This window comes from Heterodontus francisci, chromosome 13, assembly GCF_036365525.1.
Source record: "Heterodontus francisci isolate sHetFra1 chromosome 13, sHetFra1.hap1, whole genome shotgun sequence".
Taxonomy (NCBI): Eukaryota; Metazoa; Chordata; class Chondrichthyes; order Heterodontiformes; family Heterodontidae; genus Heterodontus; species Heterodontus francisci.
In genome coordinates, this window is record NC_090383.1 from 74,606,995 (window position 1) to 74,630,994 (window position 24,000).

The following is a 24,000-nucleotide window of genomic DNA, read 5'->3' on the forward strand; positions in this document are numbered from 1 at the left end:
GAACTGAATATTCAAGGATATTCAACATTTAAGAAGGACAGAAGAAAAGGAGTTGGTGTTGCGCTGATAATAAGGGATGGGATCAGTACATTAGTAAGGGAGGATCTCAGATCAGAAGAAGAAAATGTGGAATCTGTTTGGGTGGAGCTCAGAAACAGCAAAGGGCAGAAAACATTGGTAGGAGTTGTTTATAGGCCACCAAAGAGTAGTGGTAGTGTAGGGCATGGTATTAATCAGGAGATTAGAGAAGCACATGGCATGGGTAATACAGTAATCATGGGTGATTTCAATCTGTATATAGACTGGGTAAACCTAATGAACTCTGTGGAGGATGAGTTTCTGGAGTGTGTAAGGGATGGTTTTCTCGAGAAGTATGTTGAGAAACTGACTAGAGAACTGGCTATTTTAGATCTAGTATGATGTAATGAGAAAGGGCTAATTAATAATCTTGTTGTAAAAGAACCTTTAGGGATGAGTAACCATAATATGATAGAATTTTACATTATATTTGAAAGTGAGGTAGTTCAATCTGAAGCCAGGGTGTTAAATTTGAATAAACAAAATTATGAAGGTATAAGGGGCAAATTGGCTGAGGTGGATTGGGAAAATACATTAAAGGGTATGACAGTATATAGGCAATGGATAGTCTTTAAAGAAATATTACATAGTTTACAGTAACTATACATTAATTCAAGGCACAAAGGCCCCAAAAGTAAAGGCAGTCAACCGTGGATAACAAAGGAAGTTAAGGATTGTATAAGATTTTTTAAAAGGCCTAGAAAGTTGCCAGAAATAGTAGTAGACCTGAGGATTTTAGAATACAGCAAAGGAGAACCAAGAAGCTGATAAAGAAAGGCAGAATAGAATATGAATGTAAGCTAGCAAAAAATATAAAAATGGACTGTAAAAGCTTCTACAGGTACGTAAAAAGAAAATGTATGGCTAAGACAAATGTGGGTCCATTACAGGCAGAGTCAGGAGAATTTATAATGGGGAATAGAGAAATGGCAGAGAAGCTAAATGATTACTTTATGTCTGTCTTCACTGAGGAAGATAGAAGAAATCTCCCAGAATTAGAGATCCAAGGGGTTAGGGGGACTGAGAAATTGAAGGAAATTAGTATTAGTAAGATGGTTGTGTTGGAGAAATTAATGGGGCTTAAGGTTGATAAATCCCCAGGACCTGATATTCTACATTGCAGAGTATTGAAAGAGGTAGCTATGGAGATAGTGGATGCATTAGTGATCATCTTCCAAAATTCTATAGTTTCTGGAGCAGTTCCTGCAGATTGGAAGGTCGAAAATGCTAGAATCTAATCTAAAGGATGTGATAAATGGACACGGATAATAATGATCTGATTGGGCATAGTCAACATGGATTTATGAATGGGAAATCATGTTTGATGAACCTGTTGGAGTTTTTTGAGGATGTTACTAACAGAATTGATAAAGGGGAGTCGGTGGATGTGGTATACTTGGATTTTCAGAAGGCTTCTAATAAAGAGCCCCACAGGAGACTGGTTAGCAAAATTTAAAGCACACGGGATAGGAGGTGATATACTGGCAGGAATTAAGATTGGTTAACAGGCAGAAAGCAGAGAGTAGGAATAAATGGGTCATTCTCGAATTGGCAGGCTGTGATTAGTGGGGTACCGCAGGGATCAGTGTTTGGGCCGCAGCTGTTCACAATATTTGGATGTGGGGACCAAATGTAATATTTCCAAGTTTACGGATGACACGCGGCATTGAGGGGCCGGTAAAATTCAGCACAGTGAGTGGGCAAGAACATGGCAGATGGAATATAATGTGGAAAAATGTGAGGTTATCCACTTTGGTAGAAGGAATAGATGTGCAGGGTATTTCTTAAATGGTAAGAGATTAGAAAGTGTAGATGTACAAAGGAACCTGGGTGTCCTTGTCAATAAGTCACTGAAAGCACCAAGCAATTAGGAAGGCTAATGGTATGTTAGCCTTTATCACAAGACGATTTGAGTACAAGAGTAGTGAAGTCTTGCTTCAATTGTATAGAACCTTGGTTAGACCACACTTGGAGTACAATGTGCAATTTCGGTCCCCTCACCTTAGGAAGGATATTATTGCCATTGAGGGACTGCAACAAAGATTTACAAGACTTGTTCCTGGGATGGCGGGACAGTCCTATGAAGAGAGACTGGGGAAACTGGGCCTATATTCTCTAGAGTTTCGAAGAATGAGAGGTGATCTCATTGAAACCTACAAAAACTTAAAGGGATAGACAACGTAGATGCAGCTAAGATGTTTCAACTGGTTGGGGAGTCTAGAACCAGGGGACAGAATTTCAAAATAAGGGGAAGCTAGTTAGGACAGAGATGAGGAGAAATTTCTTTACTTGGAGGGTTGTGAATCTTTGGAATTCTCTACCCCAAAGGGTTGTGGAAGCTCTGTCATTGAGTATGTTTAAAGCAGAGATTGACAGATTTCAAAATATCAATGACATAAGTGGATATGAGGATAGTGTGGGAAAAAGGTATTGAAGTGGATGGTCAGCCATGATCATATTGAATGGTGGGGTAGGCTCGATGGGCTGAATGGCCTACTCATGCTCCTATATTCCTAATATTCAGACTTAGGCTGATAAGTGGCAAGTAACATTCACACTGCACAAGTTCCAGGCAAAGACTATCTCCAACAATAGAGAACCTAACCATCTCCATTTGACATTCAACAGCATTAGCATCACTGAATCCCCCACCATCAACATCTTGGGGATTACCATTGTTCAGAAACTTAACTGGATCAGCCACATAAGTACAGTGGCTAAAAGACAGGTCAGAGGCGAGTAACTCATCTCCTGACTCCTCAAAGCATCTAAAAGGCACAAGTCAAGAGTGTGATAGAATACTGTCTACTTGGCTGGATGGGTGCAGCTCCAACAACACTGGAAGCTCCAACCCATCTAGGACAAAGCAGCCCTCTTAATTGGCACTGCATTCATTACCTTCAACATTCATTTCCTCCCCCACCGATGGGCAGCAGTGTGTACCATCCACAAGATGCACTGCAGCAACTCACCAAGGCTCCTTCGACAGCACCTTCCAAACCCGTGAACGCTACCATCTAGAAGAACAAGGGCAGCATGTGCATAGGAACACCACCACCTGCAAGTCCCCTCCAGGTGATGCACCATCCTGACTTGGAACTATTTCACCATTCCTTCACTGTCACTGGGTCAAAATCCACGAACTCCCTCCCTAACAGCACTGTCAGTGTACCTACACCACACGGACGGCAGCAGTTGAAGAAGGCGGCTCACCATCACTTTCTCGAGGGTGGTTAGGGATGAGCAATACAATAAATGCTGGCTTTGCCAGCAATACTCACATCGCACGAATGAATAAAAAAAGAACATCTATTAGGCCTCTTATCTTTATTGCATTCTTTGTTGAAATAACAGAGAGGGTAGATGAGGGTAGTTTATATGGATTTTCAAAAGGTATTTGATAAAGTACCACATAATAGTCTTGTTCGCAAAACATAAGGCCATGGGATTAAAAGGACTGTGACTGCATGGTTAGGAAATTGACTAAGGGACAGAAAGCCAATAGTAGTGGTGAATGGTTGTTTTTCAGATTGGAGGGAAGTGTACAGTGGAGGTCTCCAGGGTTCGATGTTCGGGCCAATGATCTTTTGATATATATTAATGACATGGACTTGGGTATACAGGGTATATTTTCAAAGTTTGCAGATGTCACAAATCTGGAAAATATAGCAAATAGTGAGAAGGATAATAACAGACTTCAGGAAGATAGTGACAGACTGGTGAAACAGCCAGATGCATGGTAGATAAAATTGGACACAGAAGGGTGAAGTGATTAATTTTAATAGGAATTATGAGGAGAGGCACTGTAAACTAAATGTTACAATTTTAAAGGGAGTGCAGGAACAGAGGGACCTGGGGATGTACATACATAAGGCTTTGAAGGTGGCAATACAAGTTGTGAAAGCTGTAAAAAGGCATATGGGATCACTGACTTTATAAATATGGGCATAGAGTACAAAAACAAGGAAGTTCTGCTAACATCGGTTAGGCACCAGCTAGAGTATTGTGGCCAATTCTGAGCACCATGCTTTAGGAAGGATGTCAAGGACTGAGAGAGAGAGCAAAAGAGATTTACTACAATGGTACCAGAGATGAAAGACTTCAGTTAGATGGAGAAATATCTTTGTTCTCCTTAGAGGAGAAAAGGTTTAGGGGAAATTTAATAGAGGGGTTCAAAATCATGAAGGGTTTTGATAAAGTAAGGAGAAACTGATCTGAGTTACAGAACGGTCAGTAACCAGAGGGCACAGATTTAAGTTAATTGGAAAAAGAAACCGAGGCAACGCAAGGACAAAAAAAAATTATGCAGCGAGTTCTGATGATCTGGAATGCACTGCCTGAAAGCAGCCTCAATAATAACTTTCAAAAGGGAAGGGATAATACTTGAACTGGGGAAAAAAATGCAGAGCGATGGGGAACGACCAGGGAAGTGGAACCAATTGGATAGCTTTTTCAAAGACCTGGCACAGGCATGATGGGCTAAATGGACTCCTGTTCTATATTGTTCTATTACTTTATTACTCCAAAAGCCAAGCCAACCCAGTTTAAAAAGACTGCTTGAAGAGCTTGACAATTCTTCTAGCTGCAGGAGTTTTAATAATATTGGCTATCAATGAGATCAGAAATCTTTCCTTCGGTGTTTGATGTGTAAATATGGTACTCTTAGTTATTTTAGATATGAATGCAGAAGAGTAAACACTAATTGAGTAAAAAACACAAATGATGCACAGAATAAACAGTTATTCTGATATTATTTAAATCACACTGTAGATTTCAAATATTTATTCGTTTCAGAACAATTAAATTCCATTGACTAATATTAATAGAAGCTAGTTAATGGACTTACTGTATTTCAAAGGCATCTCATCAGAAGCTCATGAAGACTTAAAAGATACAAACTAGTTGGTCATTTGCCTCAGTAGTAATTAGTTTGGTCAATGGTATGATTTTGTCAATTTCACATTTATAAAATGCATATGCATAATTATTTGATAAAAACATACCCATTGATATGGTCAAAACAGAGAAATTGGGAGAAACATAAAGTTTATCCCCAAATAAAAGGTAATCTGAATAAATAACATCACAATTTAAATGAAGATTAAGTTGTAATATTAATTTCATTTTTGCTTTTCCACTTAATTTCAATCTTTCATTAATTTATTCTCAGTGCCCAACAATACTAAATCAGATAATTAACGTTTACTCACTGCTAAGAATAAATGCGTATGGTTGAGCATAGGAACAGGAGTAGGTCATTTAGTCGCTCAAGCCTGTTCCACTATTCAATGAGATAATGGCTGCGACCTGACTCCATATACCCACCTTTGCACCATATCACTTAATTCCTTTGATTAACAAAAAAAATCTTTCAATCTCAGATTTAAAATTAATAATTGATCCAGCATCAATTTCCATTTGTGGAAGAGAGTTCCAAACTTCTACCACCCTTTGCATGTAGTAGTGCTTCCTAATTTCACTCCTGAAAGGACTGGCTGTAATCTTTACAACTATGCTCCCTAGTGCTAGACTTCCTAACCAGCAGAAATAGTTTCTCTCTATCCACCCTATCTTTTCAAGATATTGAGGGGAGCACTTCGATCAAATCACCCCTTAACCTTCTAAATTCCAGGGAATTAACCCAAATTTGTGTAATCTCTCCTTGTAATTTAACCCTTGCAGTCCAGGTAGCAGTCTGGTAAATCTATACTGTAGTCTCTCCAAAACCAACATATTCTTCCCAAGGTGTGATGCCCAGAACTGTGCACTGTACTCCAGAGGTGGTCTAATCAGGGCTTTGTATAACTGTAGCATAAATTCTACACCCTTGTATTCTAGTCCTCTAGATATAAAGGCCAATATTTCATGAACCTTTTTGATTATTTTCTGTACCTGTTGATAGCATTGTAATCATCTACATACATGGACCCCAAGTTTCTTTGGACCACCACAGTTTCCAGCTTTTCCCTATTTAGAAAGTATCCTGTTCTATCCTTTTTAGGCGCAAAGTGGATGACCTCATATTTTCCTACATTGAAATTCATTTGCCATTGTTTTGCCCATTCACTTAATCTATTAATATCGCTTCATAATCTTATGCTTCTATCTACATTGCTTACACTGCCACCTATCTTTGGGCCATCAGCAAACTTGGATATGTGGCTTTCTATTCCATTATCTTAGTCATTAATAAATATTGATGAATCGCTGAGGTCCCAACATATCCTGCCAATTAAAGTACCTGCCCATTATTCCTACTCTAGTCTCCTGCCAGTCAGCCAATTTCCTAACCAGGTCAATAACTGCCTTAATTCCATGAGCTTCAACTGTAGCTAACAGTCTCTGATGAGGGACTTTATCAAATGTCTTCCAGAAGTCCATATAAATAACATACATAGACATTCCCCTGTCCACTACTTCAGTCACCTCTTCAAAAAAATTCAAGCAGATCCATCAGACATGACCAAATCCATGCTGGCGCTCTCTGATTAGCGGAAAGTTTTTGAGGCCTTCAGTCACTCTATTCTTAATTGTAGGCTCTAGTAATTTCCGAACAGATGGTAGGCTAACTTTTCTATAACTTCCCATTTTCCCCTCTCACCTTTTTTAAATAATGAAGTGACATGTGCAATGTTACAATCTAAAAAGGAACAGTTCCCAAATTGAGAGAACTTTAGATGATTATAGTTAGGGCATCTACAATGTTCTTACCTACGTCCTTTAAAATCCTGGGATGGAAACCATCCGATCCTGTGGGTTTGTCACTCTCTAGTACTGCTATTTTCTTCATTACTGTTATTTTGAATATGTTAATTTTGGCAAGTCCCTGTCTCTGATTCAATTTTAGCTTCCTTGGGATGTCCAGCATGCTATCCTCTCCCTCTACTGTAAATACTGATACAAAGTAATTATTCAGCATGTCTGCCATTCATTAACAATATCACTTATCAGTTTTCAAAAGGCCCACATTGCTCCTGACCATCCTTTTACCTAATATAATTGTAAAAATTGTGTTGATTTTGATACCCCTAGCAATTTTTTCCATATTTCCTTTTTGTTACTCTGACTAAAAGCCTTTTCACCCTTTGCTGTTCTTTGTCTCACTCTCATTCATCAGGATGCACTATTTTTTGCATTTTTGTATGCTTTAGTTTTATGTTGTCCAATTACTTCTTTAGTCATCCATTTTGTTGGCAAGTAGAGCTCCCACCTCTTAAGGATTTAAATTGGTTCTGTATCACAAATTCTTTTTTGAACACCTCCCACTGATCCTCTGTTGTTTAACAGTCCTGTTTACTGTGGGCAGTCTCTGATCACCCCATTGAAGTCAGCCTTACCTAAATCGAGAATCTTAGTTGCTGTTTCATATTTCTCCCTTTCAAATACTATGTTGAACTCGACCACATGGTATTAGATATATGTTCACACATCTTTAGGCTGCTAACTAAATGTGGCTCATAACTAAATGAAATAAGGTCTACCCTTTTGATGATTCTAGGACATATTGTTGCAGAAAACTATCCTGAACACACTCATGAAATTCACTACCTTTATGATATTAGCTAATGCCCAGTTATTATTAGACGGAAAAATAGATTATACGATTATGGATAATGGCTATTGCTTTATAATAATCGCTATTTAATGTGGGTTATTTTACTATTTTTGCTCTATCCCTTCGGTAACAACACCAAAAGATAAACCTCAATTTCAAATGCAACCAAACAAAAAAAAACAGTTTACAATTGATCGTCCGTTTCTCTGTTAGGGAAATATTTCTGCAAACAGCCGATGAGTTCCCAAGTACCAATATTACAGATAATGAAAGTGCATCACTTACTCTCGATAAGAACCGAGTCTCCCTTTTTGGAACAGGTGGCGTCCTTCACATCTGAAAAGTGTGCTGAGACGCCGGTGAATTGGGCCACCCAATCTGACTTTATTTTTGGATGGCTGGTTGAGTTTTGATGGTCAGTGTGAGAGTGGCGGGAGGACCAGGGTGGGAAGTGTACGCCAGGTCGGGCTCTTGCCGAGGACCTGTTGCCTCCGTTTTACCATCACGAAGATGATTCATTGCTGAAGCCCTCGCTATCCTATTATGATTTGCCGTTGCTATAGAGACTGTCTAAACCGATTTCCACAATAAGCTTTGTCTATAGCGAACCGTGTTACGCACAACCTTGGGTAGAAAGGGACTGGCTGAGGTTGCAGTCATAGTGCGGTGAAGTGCGTAACAATTCAAGGATTAATGCACATTTGGACAAGATTCGTTAAACGGAGGTCATCAATTGTTCCCCAGATCAAAAGGTGAAGAGTTGTAGTTTTCTAGAATCGAGTTGATGATAGGGTTGGATTTTTGTTTCAATATATTGAGTTTTCTTCTGCTTTTAACTGGATTACTATAAATTGTTACGTAAAGCATCAAAAAATAGTAGGTTGATGAAGTCAGAGAGTTTGGAATAATCCTCCTTAACAATTAAAAGAGTTTTTCCATAGTATTATCTGTTCTAAGTACTTGACAATTTCGTTTTCAACAGTTAATTTCCTTTTTCCCACAGGTTCGTTTTCCAATTTTTCCTTATTAATTTGCCTTGCTTTAGTGTCTTTTGTTTTTCTTATTATTCGGATGAAGTGGAGATATTTTGTGCTTTATTATATCCAAAGTATTTCCGAATGCAATATGTTAAATTGAAGGTTGAATTATATGTATTACACATATTAAAGAGTTGTCTAGGGAAAACATTGGGGGGGAAAGTGTAAGATATTCGTTAATGCACTATAAACACTGAAAATCTAAAATAAATGCAGGAAAGACTGTGAAGTGACCAGTCTATCTTCTGCAGTCCACCTGCTTGGTACTGCTATCCCCTGGTTCTGCTTATGTCTGCGTCACCACATTAACTTCAAAGCGATTGCTTCCTCGGCCCTCTAGGCCAGCTCTGGGTCCATCCCTAGTAACACCCCAGCCTCTACATCATGGGTGACCAACCTTTTTGCATGAGTGGCTACATTACAATTTTTGTCCTACACAAGGGGCCAGTGAGCAAATTTCAGAAAGATAAGGGCATTAGAAATAAGGGCATACTGGATAAAAAAAATTTCTAACCTTTTTTTTCCAACAGTTCCTCTCTTTGCCCACCATGCACCAGGAGCAGAAATACACTGCCGGTGGGCATGGTCCCGCACTCTGAATCGCACATCACCTCCCTCTGCCAGCACCGTCCCAGTCTGTGCGTGCACACCCCCCGCCCACTGTCTCTGCATGCTCACTCCAGTCCCCCCCGCCACTGTCTCTGCATGCTCACCCCCCACTGTCTCTGCGTGCTCACCCCCCACTGTCTCTGTGTGCTCACCCCAACCCCCCACCACCATCTCTGTGTGCTCACCCCCCACCCCACTGTCTTTGTGTTCACCCCCCCCCCCACTGTCTCTGTGTGCTCACCCCACCCCCCCACCACCATCTCTGTGTGCTCACCCCCCGCCCACTGTCTCTGCATGCTCACCCCACCCCCCACCACCATCTCAGTGTGCTCACCTCCCCCCCCCCCCCACTGTCTCTGTGTGCTCACCTCCCCCCCCCCACTGTCTCTATGTGCTCACCCCCCGCTGTCTCTGTGTGCTCACCTCCCCCCCCCACTGTCTCAATGTGCTCACCCCCCCCCCCACTGTCTCTGTGTGCTCACCCAACCCCCCACTCTCAGTGCTCATCCCCCCCCCCCCCACTGTCTCAGTGTGCTCACCAACCCCCACTGTCTCAGTGTACTCACCTCCCCCCCACTGTCTCTATGTGCTCACCTCCCCCCCCCCCCACTGTCTCTGTGTGCTCACCCCCCCCCACTCTCTCTGTGTGCTCACCACCCCCCCCCCCCCCACCACCACTGTCTCAGTGTGCTCATATTAAAGAGAACAATAGAATAATACTTCAGGTTTAACTTTTCATCAGAACTCAAAACAAACACAAAGCCATGCATTCACTTACTGAAAGAACAGTTGGAGCATGAAAGCATTCTTTCATTGCCTTGTCAGGTCAACAGTTGCTCTTTAGTATGTCCCGCAAAAAGCCTTCAAAATCGGTATGTTTTGCTACGTATTGAATAATGTGGCTGTACATTAAGGCATCATGATTACATAGAATTTTACAGCATGGAAACATTCGGCCCAACAGGTCTATGCCAGTGTTTAAGTTCCACATAAGCCTCCTTCTATCTGCATAAGGAAAGAATGTGCGAATTAGTCATGGAGCTGCTCAGGTATAGCAGCCTGTTCATGCAGGTGAACTAACTGGAATAACCAGTGAACTAAGAGCAAATCCTACTCTGGCATGATTTTCCTAAAGGACTATCCGGAAAATTACAAATAAAAAGCCACAGCTGCAATTGTCCTATCTTATTGGAAATCATTTCTGAAGAAAAACAGTATCATATTCTGAGTTTTAACTTCCAAACATCCCTAAAATTCAATATGCGATACAACTAATGGAATAAACTCCCTTAATGTTTCTAATTCTGTACTGCTGAACTGAGTCATGCGTGCATTCATTTTGGTTAGAGTCACTAAAATTTAAGAAAAGCAAATTGTTACATTGCAGTTTAAGATAGAATATTTATCTGTTCAACAGCTCATAGGATGGTGAAAACCCATTCCGTCATAAGCGAAAGTAATATCAAGTGTAATATAATGACCCAAGTAATGCACAATATTCAAACAGATGATTGTACAGAGAAAAGGAAATGGGATGTGAAAATGTCAATATGAAATAATGTTGGATTGGAAACTCCATTAATTTAACAGAATTCTATTTTACACAGAGAACCAGAATCATCCGCCTTCAGGGGATGGAATGGTATTAGGATATCTCAGGAGCCATGGTTGGGGATGGGTGGGTGGAGAATGGGGTGGGTGTGGAGACTGCCATTTATTGCTGACCTGGGAGCAGCAGTAGCAACGTGGTGAATGGGAGTGCTGCTGAGAGAGAAGCAGCCAGTGAAGGGTGAGCGAAAGCTGGGGACCTTACTATGGGTCAATAGTGAAAGATTGTTTCAACTGGAGGATGAATGGAGAACAAAGAGATGGAGACTGAGGATTCTCACTGGAAGAACCAAGGAGAAGGGAGGAGGAAGGTGCTAGAACTGAGAGCTGTTAGATCAAGGGATGCTTTGTTACAATGGCTAAAGAGACTAAAATACCATTTAAAATGGAATAAGATAAATATTTGAAAAGGAGGAACATAAAAGGATCTGGGGGGAATAGGGTTACAGGAGAGAGTGCTAGCATCGTCACAGGCACTGGGGGATGAAAGGCCTCTTCTCTCTACTGTGATTTGTACCATTCTATGAAAGCACTCCTTCATTGAATCCAAGTTCAGGAGTAGTTTAGAATGGTTGGTGCTGAGCTGAGTTTAGGACAATGTGCCCTGAGGGAACACTGACCCTACTGTCCTTTGTGCGATCTCTAGGTGTGGTTTGAGATGCCCAGCGGTCGTGAAAGGTGCTATATAAATGCAAGTCTTTCTTTTTATATGGCACCTTTCATGACCTCAGGATGTTCTAAAGCACTTTACAGCCAATGTAATACTTTTGAAGTGTACTCACTGTTGTAATGTAGAAAAAGTGGCAGCCAATTTGTACACAGCTTGTTCCCACAAACAACAATGTGATAATGGCTGGATAATTTGTTTTAGTGAAGTTGATTGAGGGACAAATATTGGCCAAACTACTGAAGATAACTCACCCATTCATTGATAAAGTAGTGCTGTGGGATCTTTTATGTCCACCTGAGTGAGCAAATGGATCCTTGGTTTAACATCTCATTTGAAAGACAGCATCTCCAACTGTACAGCACTCCCTCAGCAGTGTACTGGAGTGTCAGCCTAGAAATTTGTGCTCAAGTCTCTGAAGTAAGAATTTAAACCCACAACCTACTGGCTCAGAGGTGAGAGTGCCACCAACAGAGCCACGGCTAAGGGGAATTGTGAGGGGAATTGGAGTGTTACCAGTGTTACTATTTCTTGTCAGTTCAATTTCAGTTAGTTAATAAAAGTTACTGGTGGAATAAAAATCCGTCACTCCTCTGGTTTCCTCTCTGTGAATCACTACCCCACCTTTGGTTTTCTCTCCTCCCTGGCCTTGGTTTCACTTCTTTGCCTGATTGTGGGTAGCCTCCAGAGTCTTAGAATATTTTGCACAACAACTGTTAAGCAAAGATACTCAAATACAGGGAACTGAATCTTTATAAGGCAAATGCAATAACATTTGTAGGCATCGCATGAGCAGATGTCACATGCTCAGAACATCACATGAACAAACCTCCAAGAACATCACCCAATAGAGTTGGCAACCCTATCAACAGCAGACTGTGGTGCTTAGAATCTTGAGGCCTGTGGATTTAAAGCCACTTGATATGATCAGCCAGCCATCTGTAGTCAGCACTGAATACAAAAAAGTTAATGAATAACATTTATGTGAATAAGTTAGTATTAGTGTCGAAGGACCATTACAAGGTTACACCTAGACACAAAGGATTACTAATATCATAGGAACCTGGCAATTTCTAATTAAATCTTATATTTTGTAATTGATTTTTCTGACATACAAATAGCCAATATGCTTGATATGGGCTGAAGGTAGCTTATCCAACCGACTCCATTATTCCTTCATCATGTCTCTTTTTTTGAACAAGTTTGTAATTGTACTTGAGGAAGTTCACAGTGAACTAGTTCAAATTTCCACTTATATTTAATTATCTAACACATTTGAGTAAAAAAAAACTGCAGGATTGTGATCTTACAGGTGTTCCATGTTCTCTGTTCTTAATATAGATCTGTACCCCAACAGTTTAATATTTAATATTCACTTACAAAGAGGTCTGGGTGCAAAACTATATATTCTGAGCCAATGAGACAGGGATCAGGTGCTGGCACTTGGGGATCAGTGATGCTGGTGAGATCCCAATAATACAATCTTAAATTTCTATATTTTTGACATAGAAAACATTACATATAGTTAAGCATTTCAGTAGCTTTATGATCTAATTGATGTATCATAGGTTCTGGTTAAAAAAGGAAAAATTCAGTTCTGAAAATTAGGCAGTAGTTCATGACAGGAGAGGCCTATGGTCCTTGTGGGGCCTGGAGAAACTCTTCCAATATGCCTCATGCTGACTATGGTCTCTTGGAACTCATTTTGTTGGATTCAGAAGTCAGAGAGGAATTTTCCAGGATCTTTTTTTTCCCCAAATTGGTCCAGGGTTTTTAAATGAGATATTTTGCCTATCCCAGTAGATTACATGGTTATTGGTGGATAGGAGCATTGGAGTCATGATGCTTAATTGTAACTGGATGGGACACCCTTAAAGGATCAGTTGGTCTTTTTCTGTCTGTCATTTTCATTTGTTTGAGGGCACTAAGGGCCACTAAACCCTGAACTGCAGAACAGAGCTGCAAGCAATTCAACGACTTGACCAGGGATATCAAGGTAACACATTGATGCCTACCCTGAGCATTAGTGCACTCTTCACTCTCTTAAAGAAACACTCACACAAGCAACCCTTCCCACCACATTCTTCCAATACCCTATCCTCCACTGTGGCTTCACAATTCCCTTAACACACAAGAAGTATCTTGTAGCATCCAGAAACATCTACCTCCATTTTAACAAACACATACCTCCACATCTATTACTTTGATGGGCCTACTCCTGCTCCAATTTCCTTTGGTCCTATTTTCACTTCTCCTGGAGAATACAGAGTAGAATCTCAAAATTTGCAGATGACTGGAATACAGAGTAGAATTTCAATATTTGCCATTGACACCAAACTTGGAGGTGCAGCAAACAGTGAGGATGATATGAACAGCCTGCAACAGGCAATAGGTAGGTTAGCGGAGTTGGCAGACAGGTGGCAGATGGAATTTAATACTGACAAGTATGAGATGATGCATTTTGGCAGAGGGAATAGGGAGAGGCAATATATACTTAATTGCACAGTTCTAACGAGTGTGCAGGAACAGAGGGACCTGGGGTGCACGTGCATAGATCTTTGAAGGTGCCAGGACATATTGAGAGAGTGGTTAGGAAAGCATATGGGATCTTGGGCTTCATAAATAGAGGCATTGAGTACAAAAGCAGGGAAGTTATACTGAACCTTTATAAAGCTCTGGTAAGGCCCCAGCTGGCGTATTGCATCCAGTTCTGATCACCACACATCAGGAATGATGTGGATCCAGAGGAGATTTACCAGAATGGTTCCAAGGATGAGGTTTTTAATTACAAGGTTAGGTTGGAAAAGCTGAGTTTGTTCTCCTTAGAACAAGGAGATTGAGGGGAGATTTAATAGGAAGTGTACAAGATTATGACAGGCTTAGTAGATAGGCTAGACAAGGAAAAACTGTTCCCATTAACTAATGGTACAAGGACTAGGGGACACAGATTGAAAGTTTTGGGCAAACGATGCAGGGAGAATATGAGGAAACACTTTTTTACGGTAATGGCCTGGAACCCGCTGCCCACAAGGGTGTGGAAACGGAGACAATCAATGACTTCAAGAGGAAATTGGATGGCCACCTGAAGGAAACTGACTTGCAGGGCTACGGGGATTGAACAGGGGGACTGGGATTGACAGGATTGCTCCATGGAGAGCTGGCATGAACTCAACCTAGTGAACCTTCTCTGAACTGCTTCCAGTGGAAGTATATCCCTTCTTAAATAAGGAGACCAAAACTGTACTCGTACTCTAGGTATGGTCTCACCAACACCCTGTACAGTTGTAGCAAGACTTCCCTACTTTTATACTCCACCCCCTTTGCAATAAAGGCCAAAATTCCATTTGCCTTATTAACTACTTGCTGTACCTGCATGCTAACCTTTTGTGATTCATGTACAAGGACACCCAGATCTCTCTATTCCGCAGCATCTGTAGTCTCTCTCCATTTAAATAAAATTTTGCTTTTCTATTCTTCCTACCAAAGTGGATAGCCTCACAATTTCCCACATTATACTCCATCTGCTAAATTTTTGCCCACTCACTTAACCTATCTATATCCCTTTGCAGACTCTTTGGCCGGAATTTTACCAACATTAAACGTGTCTCTTCGGAGGTGTCCGGATGGTAAAATGAAGCGCGATGACGTCGGGCCATGTCCCCGGCGTCATTATGCGCAGACGTCATTTTACCAATGTTGGAAGTCGGGTGTGAGCGAGTCTGCGCTTGCCGCCCGACTACAAGTAATTGAAAGGTCATTGAGGTCGTTTACAAAGCAATTGACTACAATTTTACGTCTGAGGTCTGATTTAACGTCCGTAAATCGGCTCGTGGGGCGTGTCGGCCATCCGGCAGGTACATAAGGGCGGCAGGCATTGATTCAGGAGGGAGTTGGAAGTACAATTTTCAGTTTTACTCTGAACTAATTCTAATGCCAATTGTATATCCTGACAAGGTGTGTGACTTGTAACTAGTGCTAAAGGATTCATCTGAGTGTTCTGCACTGCTGATGGGGACCCATCAACTTTGATTTATGTGGTGAAAGGAAGGGGATCTCATGAGCCAGTCCTAACTGCTGGAAGCTAATACCTGTGGTCAGAGCATCTGGTAAGTAGTACAGCAATGGGAATTGTTCAGTGAGGAGGTGGATCATCAGATGAGGAGGACCTTGCCCCTATGAGGGACAGAAGGACAAATGGGCAGGAGAACGTGCAACAAGCTGACCCAGTGCACCATCGTGATGTGGGAGGGAGAGCAGGTGGCAGAGTCGCCCGTTAGCGAACACATGTCAGGATATGTGCCTACCCACCAGGAGGGGCATACCGGCCACGTCTGAGCTACCTGCAGCTGTCAGATCGCCAGTGCAGAAGAAGACTGCGGCTGTCACGGGAGACTGTCACATCTCTTTGTGAGATGTTGGCACTGGATGTTTCCTCAAACTGTATCGGAGGCCATCCAATGCCGGTCGCTCGAAAGGTTACAGTATCTCTTAACTTCTGTGCGTCTGGCTCATTCCAAGTCTCAGCAGCAGACTTGTGGGGAGTCTCACAAGCAGCAGCGCACCACTGCATCAAGGTTGTGACTGATGCATTGTTACCCTGAGATTTGTCATGATGCCTTCATTCTACGAAACTCCCATGTACCTGCACTTTTCAGGCCTCCAGACAGAATGGAGGGATGGATATTTGGCGACAGGGGTTATCCTCTGAAGACATGGCTCATGACATCAGTGAGGAATCCAAGGGGTCATGCGGAGGAACGATACAATGGGAGCCATGCAGACACCACAGTGACCATCGAACAAACTATAGGCCTACTTAAGATGAGGCTCAGGTGTCTTGACCGCTCAGGTGCAGCACTGCAGTACGCACCTTCAAGGATTTCAAGAATAATTGTTGTCTGCTGTGCCTTGCATAACCTGGCGACTGAAAATGGAGAGGCACTGGGGGAGGATCAATGTCAGTGCGATGTGTCATCAGATGACGATGATGTTTCTGATGATGAAGCTGGACACCACTGACTTGATGGTCATGGAGAGGAAGCTGAATTTAATTTGGATCTAAGTGCTCGAGAGACAAGGGTATCTTTAAGAGGCAGACGTTTCCATTGAGAATCTGTAAATTTTCGCACAATTGGGATTACCGTATGACAAGACTAATTGTGAGGGTCTGAAAGGACAAGTTCACTCACCTTCACGGGGAGAGAGAATGCAACGATACAATCCTTCACATCATGTGGAACGCCACCCAGGTGTGAGACCTCACATGTTGAACTACTTTTGTTGAGCAACGATGTTGGAATTGACTTCAGGAAAGCCATGACGAAATCTCAGAGAACCCGATTTATTACAATATTTTATAACACATTCAAATAAAAAACCTTTCAATTCACCCTGTGAACCATTAGTGATGTTAAAGTGATTTCTTAAATCTTTTCTGAGTGCTCTTTCGGGTGCATGATCCCTCGCCACCAGACACACCAGAGGCAGGTGGCTGAACTGTTTGCTGCCCTGCTTGTGATGACTTTGGCGGACGTCCTCTGCTTGCTCGCGGCCATGAGGGCCCCGGCATCTCAAGGTTCTCCTGAGAAATCTCATGAGTACCCTGTAACACTCTTGGATTTCGCAGAGGGAGCAAGGAGCTGGAGGATGCATCAGAGTTGCCCTGAGAGGAGCTCCCATATGCGATCTGCTGCCCCTGTGCCCTCATGAGGCTCGGACGATCCTCAATGGTGACATCAGAGGGATGAGCGGCCTCAACCTGGCACCAGCGCATCAGATTCTGCTCTCTGGTGCTCTGGTCCAGGGAGGCCACAATCGATCTGACATCAGGAAGTGCATCCAGAACTGGCCCTTCCATTGCAGCCACCAATCTGTCAATGGAGGAAGCCAGATGTTCAATTGCCTGAGAGGGAGCAGAACTCATTATCTGGATGGATGTAGCCAGAGTTTGATTAATTGCGCGATTTGTCTCAGGCAGCTCCGCCAGATTTTCAAGGACTGCTTGCTGTACCTGCAACATCTCCTGCCAAATGGATGTTCTCAAAGGCATGTCATCAGCTTGCTGCTCTGCACTGACCTGGCCTCCCACACTCCTCCGACTGTGTGAGGCATCGGCCGATTCTGCCTCCGGTGGCTGGCCTGGCACCTGTGCTGTGCTGACACCTGGATGTGAAATCGAATGCACGGACACGCAAATCCCAACCGAGGTGTCTGTATCTGCGCTGGTGCTTGGTGCGTCGCGAGGATGTGACGGTGCGCCCTCTGAGGCGCCCTCCTCAACCTCAGAGGTGTATGGTGGTACAACTGAGACGCTTCCTGTTCCATGCAGTCGGTCACCTGCTGGGAAAATCATATTGATCAGTTTGATCAGAAAGCCAGAGTGGAGAACATGTATTTGAGTCCATTATGGTCACATCAGTGTGATGGGACTTTTGAGGGCCAAATTATGTTCATTAGTAAATCATGACAACATTGGCCCATCAACCTCCCCCACCCTGCCCCCTCCCCCCCGAAATGCACTAATACACCACTTTCTGGATCACTCACGATCATGGCCTTGTCCGCCGGCCTCGCCATCTGCTACGGCTTGTCCTCCTTCCTCCCCTGCTATCATCAATGCGTCCTCCTCCATTCTACTGAGGAATGCTGGACAGGCCATGCCACCACCTGTCCGGGACCTCTCTCTGGCGTTATGTGCCCTCTTTTCCTAATGAAAGAAAAAAATTAGGTCAAACATTTTTGTGCGCATTTCACGCAATCACCCAAATGGGTTGATGTGGCTTTTAACTGCTGTGCCATTGCTGAGCGTGCCCTCATCAATCCCTCCTTAACGTTCATCTCACATATGCCCATCTTGTATCCCAATGCAAGGAGGCAGCCAGGCAATGATCACACAGGGGTTCCACTTTGCATCATGAATACAAATACACCCTCCCTTGACAAAATTTGTGGATGGCCCCAGAGCGAAGCAGGTCATTGAGGCGCTTGCGGCACTGTATCCATGTGTGCCGAACGACGCCACGGCTGCTGACCTCCTCTGCGACCTCCAGCCAGGCCCTCTTTGTCACTGTCGACGGTCGCCTTCTACCATCTGGGTTGAAGAGGATATCAGGCCTCTCCTCAACCGCCTGAAGGAGGACCTGTAGTGAAGCATCCGAAAAACGGACTACTCCTGGTGTTGGACATTGAAGTCCCCCACCCAGAATACATTCTGCGCCCTTGCTACCCTCAGGGCTTCTTCCAATTGTCCTTACTGCTCCTTGGCTTATGTTGAAGAGAACTCCGAAGGCTGTCTGAAAGGAGAAAGAAACTTGACGCAGAAAAGTTGAAGGCAGTGGTGACCTTCATTGCCACAGATAGAGTTGCGCTGGGAGAGGAGCATGAGTTGAGATCTTCGTACATCAGGTCACAGGGATGCCCTATAGCAGCTTCTGAGAAGTTAACTCTTCTCATGCAAAACTCCTCAAAAAGGTCCTCATAGGTCTGTAAAATATTTGAGGGTTAATGTCTGGTTGGCTACTTTCTTCTGTTTCTCCTTACCTCCAAACTATGCTGCTCTTCCTTCTCCCTAGCAATAATGGTCCAGGTGAAAAGCTATATGTGCTTCTGATTTGCTCATTTGTGAGGGATTCAGTGGTCCAAAAAAGTATCATGCATTCAAAATCAAGTGCAGCTATCTGTAACAACAAATCCAAAGGACTTAGAAAAATTCAGGCACACTTTAAATTCAGATGATCCGTTGCTTTCAGAAAATGGTTGTGCATATTACAAAGAATTTTCAGTACAGAAACAGGCCATTCAGTCCAACAAGTCCATGTGGGTGTTTGTGCTGTACACGAGCCTCTTCCCACCCTTCTTCATCTAATCCCATCAACATATCTTTCTTTTCCTTTCTCCCTCATGTGCTATCTAGCTTTCCCTTAAATGCATCTATGCTAATCGCCTCGACTACTTCTTGTGGTAGCAAGTTCCACATTCTAACCACTTGCTGGGGAAAGAAGTTTCTCCTTAATTTCCGATTGGTTTTATTAATGACTATCTTATATTTATGGTCCCTAGTTCTGTCTCACCTGCAAGTGGAAACTGCTCTACATATACCCTATAAAACCCTTTCATAATCGCAAAAACCTCTATCAGGCCATCCCTTAGTCTGCTTTTTTTCTAGGGAAATGAGCCCTTGCCTGTTTAGTCTTTCCTGATGGATTATACCTATCAGTTTTGGTACCATTGTACCAAGCCTTTTTTGCACCTTCTCCAGTCCTTTATATAGTATGAAAACCAGAACTGTTCATAGCACTTCATTGTTCTATACAAGTTTAAGATAACTTCTCTGCTTTTCAATTCTATTCATCTAGAAATGAACCCCAGAGTGTTCTTTTTTTAATGGCTATGTGTTACTACTTTGAGTGATTTGTGGATCTGTAGCCCGAGATCTCTCTGTTCCTCTACCATTTATTAGACTCTATTTTCCATGGAGTATGTAGCCCTTTTTCTTCTGACCAAAATATACCACCTCACATTTATCTATTCTGAAGTTCATTTGACAATTACACATCTATTCGGCAGGTTAGTTAACATCTTCCTATATTTTATCATGGTATTCCTCTGTATTATCTATACCACTACCATCACCACCTCCACCCCCAATTTGGGGCCATCCACAAATTTTGAAATCGCACTTCCAATTCCTGAGTCCAAATCATTTATGTAAATAGTGACAACAGTCATCCCAGATCCGATTCTAGTGGAACGCCACTTCCCACTATTTGCCAATCTAAGTAACTACCTTTAACCCCTACTTTGTTTTCTGTTTTGTAGCCAGCTTGTTATCCATACTGCTACTTGACCCCTGACTCCACTTGATCTGACCTTAGTCATGAATCTACTATGTGGTACCTTAACAAAGGCATTTTGAAAATCTAAGTATATTACATCTATTGCTTAAATCAATCCACTTAAATCATTTTGCTTCTTCATATGGAGATGTGTAATATGAGGAAAACAATTGCTGCCTGCAACACGAAGTGCATTACCCTTATCAACCCTTTCTGTCACTTCTTCAAAGTATGCAATAAGACTGGTCCAACATGACCTTCCATTTTAGAATCCAAGCTGGCTACTCTGTTATATTTTCAGTTTCTAAATTTTTTTTTCTATTACATTATCTTCCCTGCCACCAATGTTAAGTTGATTTGTCTGTAGTTCCCTGGAGTTGTTCTATCTCCCTTTTATATATATAAAATATAGGAATCACATTATCTGTCCACCACTCCTCTGGCACTATTCCCTTTTCTACGAACTGTTTATATATATTCAATAGTATCTCTACCCATCTCCCTACCTTCTCTTAATGTACATGGATGCAATCCATCCAGATCTGGGGTTTTATCCTCTCTAATTCTGATAAATTTATCAATTAACCCCCCCCCCCCCCCCCACAATCTTAAAAGTCTTATCCTTATTGATCTCTTCTTCTACTGTGATGTCCACCATGTTAAACTCCCTGGTAAATATCCCCACAATGTAATTATTTAATATTATTACCATTTTGCCATCATTACCTTTGAGATTATCATGTGCATCCTTTAGTGAGCCTATCCCTATCCTAATTTTTCTTTTATTTATATGTCTGTAGAATATTTTACTATTTCTTTTCAAATTTGATATTTTAATTTTTTCATTTCTCTTTGCCATATTAATTGTTTTGTTGATTTCTTTCCTAAGCTTTTCATATTCCCTTTTGTCATCCTCTCCTTTATTGTCTATGTACTTAGTGGATGCCTTTCTCTTTTGTTTCAATTTTGCCCCTATTTCTTTATTCAACCATGGAGTGTCATTACTGGCTAGTGTGTTCTTGTTTTAAATGCATAATGGTTCATTATATTAAAGTTCATGAAGTATCTCAGTTCCTAACGGTCTAACACATAATAACAGTCCTTAAATGCATAACACTTTTTTCTCTATATATACATATACAAAACACATAAAATTACTTTTTGTAGACATCACTAGATTTCCCATCGCAGTCACCTCTCCTCACCACCCCACCCCTAACACTGATGGTATATATTTCTCCTGGACTCTATTAATCATGATTTTAAATGTTTTCCACTGCTGTTCTATTTCTGTTTTCCAGTAACATTTTCCAATTTACTTAACCTAAATCCAATTTCATTCTCTTAAAATCAGCCTTTTTCCAATTTATTACTTTGGTCTTTATCTTAATCTTAAACCTTGTTATGTTGTGATCACTGTTGCCTAGATGTTCCCTTATCTTACTTCTCTTATCTGTTCATTTCTCATTACAAGATCTAACAATGCTTCCTCTCTTCTTGGGCTTTTTACATACTTGGTAAGGAAAGGAGTTCTACACACATTGTAAAAACTGTAACCCTTTTGCTACTTCTCCTTGCCAGTTTATTTGAGGCTCGTTAAAATATCCCATGATAACTATTCTATGTCCTTTGTTCATTTCAGATGTTTGATTATATATTTCTTCCTCCACTTCCTTTCCAATATTAGGTGGCCTGCGGTATACCCCATTAGCATGATCGATCCTGTCCTGTCTTTTATTTCAATCCATATGGATTCTTTTCTAACCTTGTTAGTTATGTCCCTTTTTTCTACTACCATTATGTTATCCCTAATTAGTACAGTTAATCCCTCCCCTCAACTTTCTCTCATCCTTTCTGATTATGTTATAATCTACAATATTGCAAAGGAGAATAGGAGAGTATTTTGTATGTTTTTTTAAGATTTTGTACTTTCCCACTGTCATCGTGGGTGACAACTCAGTGTTTGCAGTCTGTTAGTAAAGACTGAGGAACATAGGAGATGGGGCTGGAAATATATCCATATTCTCTCGGCAACCCAACTGGCAGGCTTCTGCTATTTCCAGCCCATATTCTCTGGTATGAACAAACTAAAAGATATTTACACCAAAAATCTGCAAAATGAAGATGAATGGCATATTTTATTTAAATTAAAACATTTCATGGGTTTTTATTGATAGAATTGAGTGGAGACTATGGATATACTATTACCTCTCCCATCATTTGCATTTACTGAACTACAGTATTCCTAAAATTCAAATGATTTTCCACTGCAAGTACTTTTATAATATTTATCAATCTGATGTCAAGCAGTTTTCCATATACAATATATTCTAGTTACTTATTTTGGGCTTATTTTTCCTGTTTTCAGTTCAACTTTATGTGTTTTGTGCTGTTACTATTAAGGTTGCAACAATATGGTAAAAAAAAATTCTCAATAAAAAGACAATGGCAAAAGAGAAACGATTATTTCCATCAAGAGCTGTTATCACATTAATACTGTGAAGCATTTCCCACAGTAGTCCATGAAGGACGAACAATACTGTCAGTCATCATCCCATATTAATCAGAGTGAGTGCACCATCTGCAGTTTAATGATAACTGACTTGATGGACTAAATTAAGTTGGATGAAGAACTGTATGAAAGCTCTCAACAGCAACACTTGGTGTCAATCAAACAGCCAGCTCAACTCTGGAAATCAGCAGTAGCATTTTGACCAAATCAAGCCTTACATTTTCTTTTTTTTACAAGATAAATCTGTGAAGCGACAAGTTGTGAAAAGAGAGCATTCTTACTGGCCGATTCATTTCAGATAAAAAATACAAACTAGAATTAGCAGAACAAATGGAGACAGTAAAATCAAAAACATATCCATGCTTTCATTTCCCTGGATGGTACTTATTTACCCACAAAAGAAACTAATAAACAGGGTCTTAAATTTCCATCTTCACTGCCTGGGCAGGAATCTGGCAGCAAGGATTGCCTGCCTATTTTGGAACCTGCCTGATTTTTATTACATTAAAATTAATGGTACAGTAGCATAGTGGTATTTTACTGGACTAGTAATCCACAGGCCTGGACTAATGATCCGGAAACATGAGGTCAAATTCCCCGCCCCCCCATGGCATTAGGGAATGAAATTTGATTAATTAAATAAAATCTGGAACAAAATAAACTACTATCAATAATGGTGATCATGAAACTACGATATTGTTGTAAAAACCTATCTGGTTCACTCATGGTCTTTAGGGAAGGAAGTTTGCCATCCTTACCTGGTCTGGCTTATATGTGACTCTAGACCCACATTGGTTGACTCTTAGCTGCCCTCTGAAATGGCCTAGCAAGCCACCTAGATGTGTTCAAGAAAGTGGCACACCACCACCTTCTCAAGGGAAATAAATGCTAGCCTTACCAGTGACGCCCACATCCTGTAAATGAATGAAAAAGAAAATCAGCATGTTCTACAATAGGTGACCAATAAGGGGTGAGGGTGAAAAGCTACCTCATGTTTTCATAGCTTTGACAAATGGATCAGGAATGGGGTGGATGTGAAATTGCACCCAAAAGAGAAGTCACCTCCCTGAGTCTTCTAGCATAGACTGGGCAGAGCAGTC

At 41.5% G+C, this 24,000-nt stretch overlaps 1 protein-coding gene across 4 annotated transcripts in view; it reads right to left on the reverse strand.

Annotated features, from left to right (window-relative positions):
* Positions 1-24,000, reverse strand: part of rd3 (retinal degeneration 3, GUCY2D regulator) — a 97,472-nt gene that overhangs the window by 21,427 nt on the left and 52,045 nt on the right. Inside the window, exons 2-3 of one of the 4 annotated variants that reach the window (XM_068044979.1) lie at positions 23,659-23,814; positions 19,094-19,230 (exon numbers count right to left, since the gene is read on the reverse strand). The gene's annotated coding sequence lies outside the window, so the exon portion shown is untranslated. Of the gene's footprint in view, positions 1-10,057; positions 10,285-12,383; positions 12,494-13,741; positions 13,804-19,093; positions 19,231-23,658; positions 23,815-24,000 lie in introns of those variants that run through there. The other 3 variants (XM_068044978.1, XM_068044980.1, XM_068044981.1) reach the window with 3 other exon arrangements.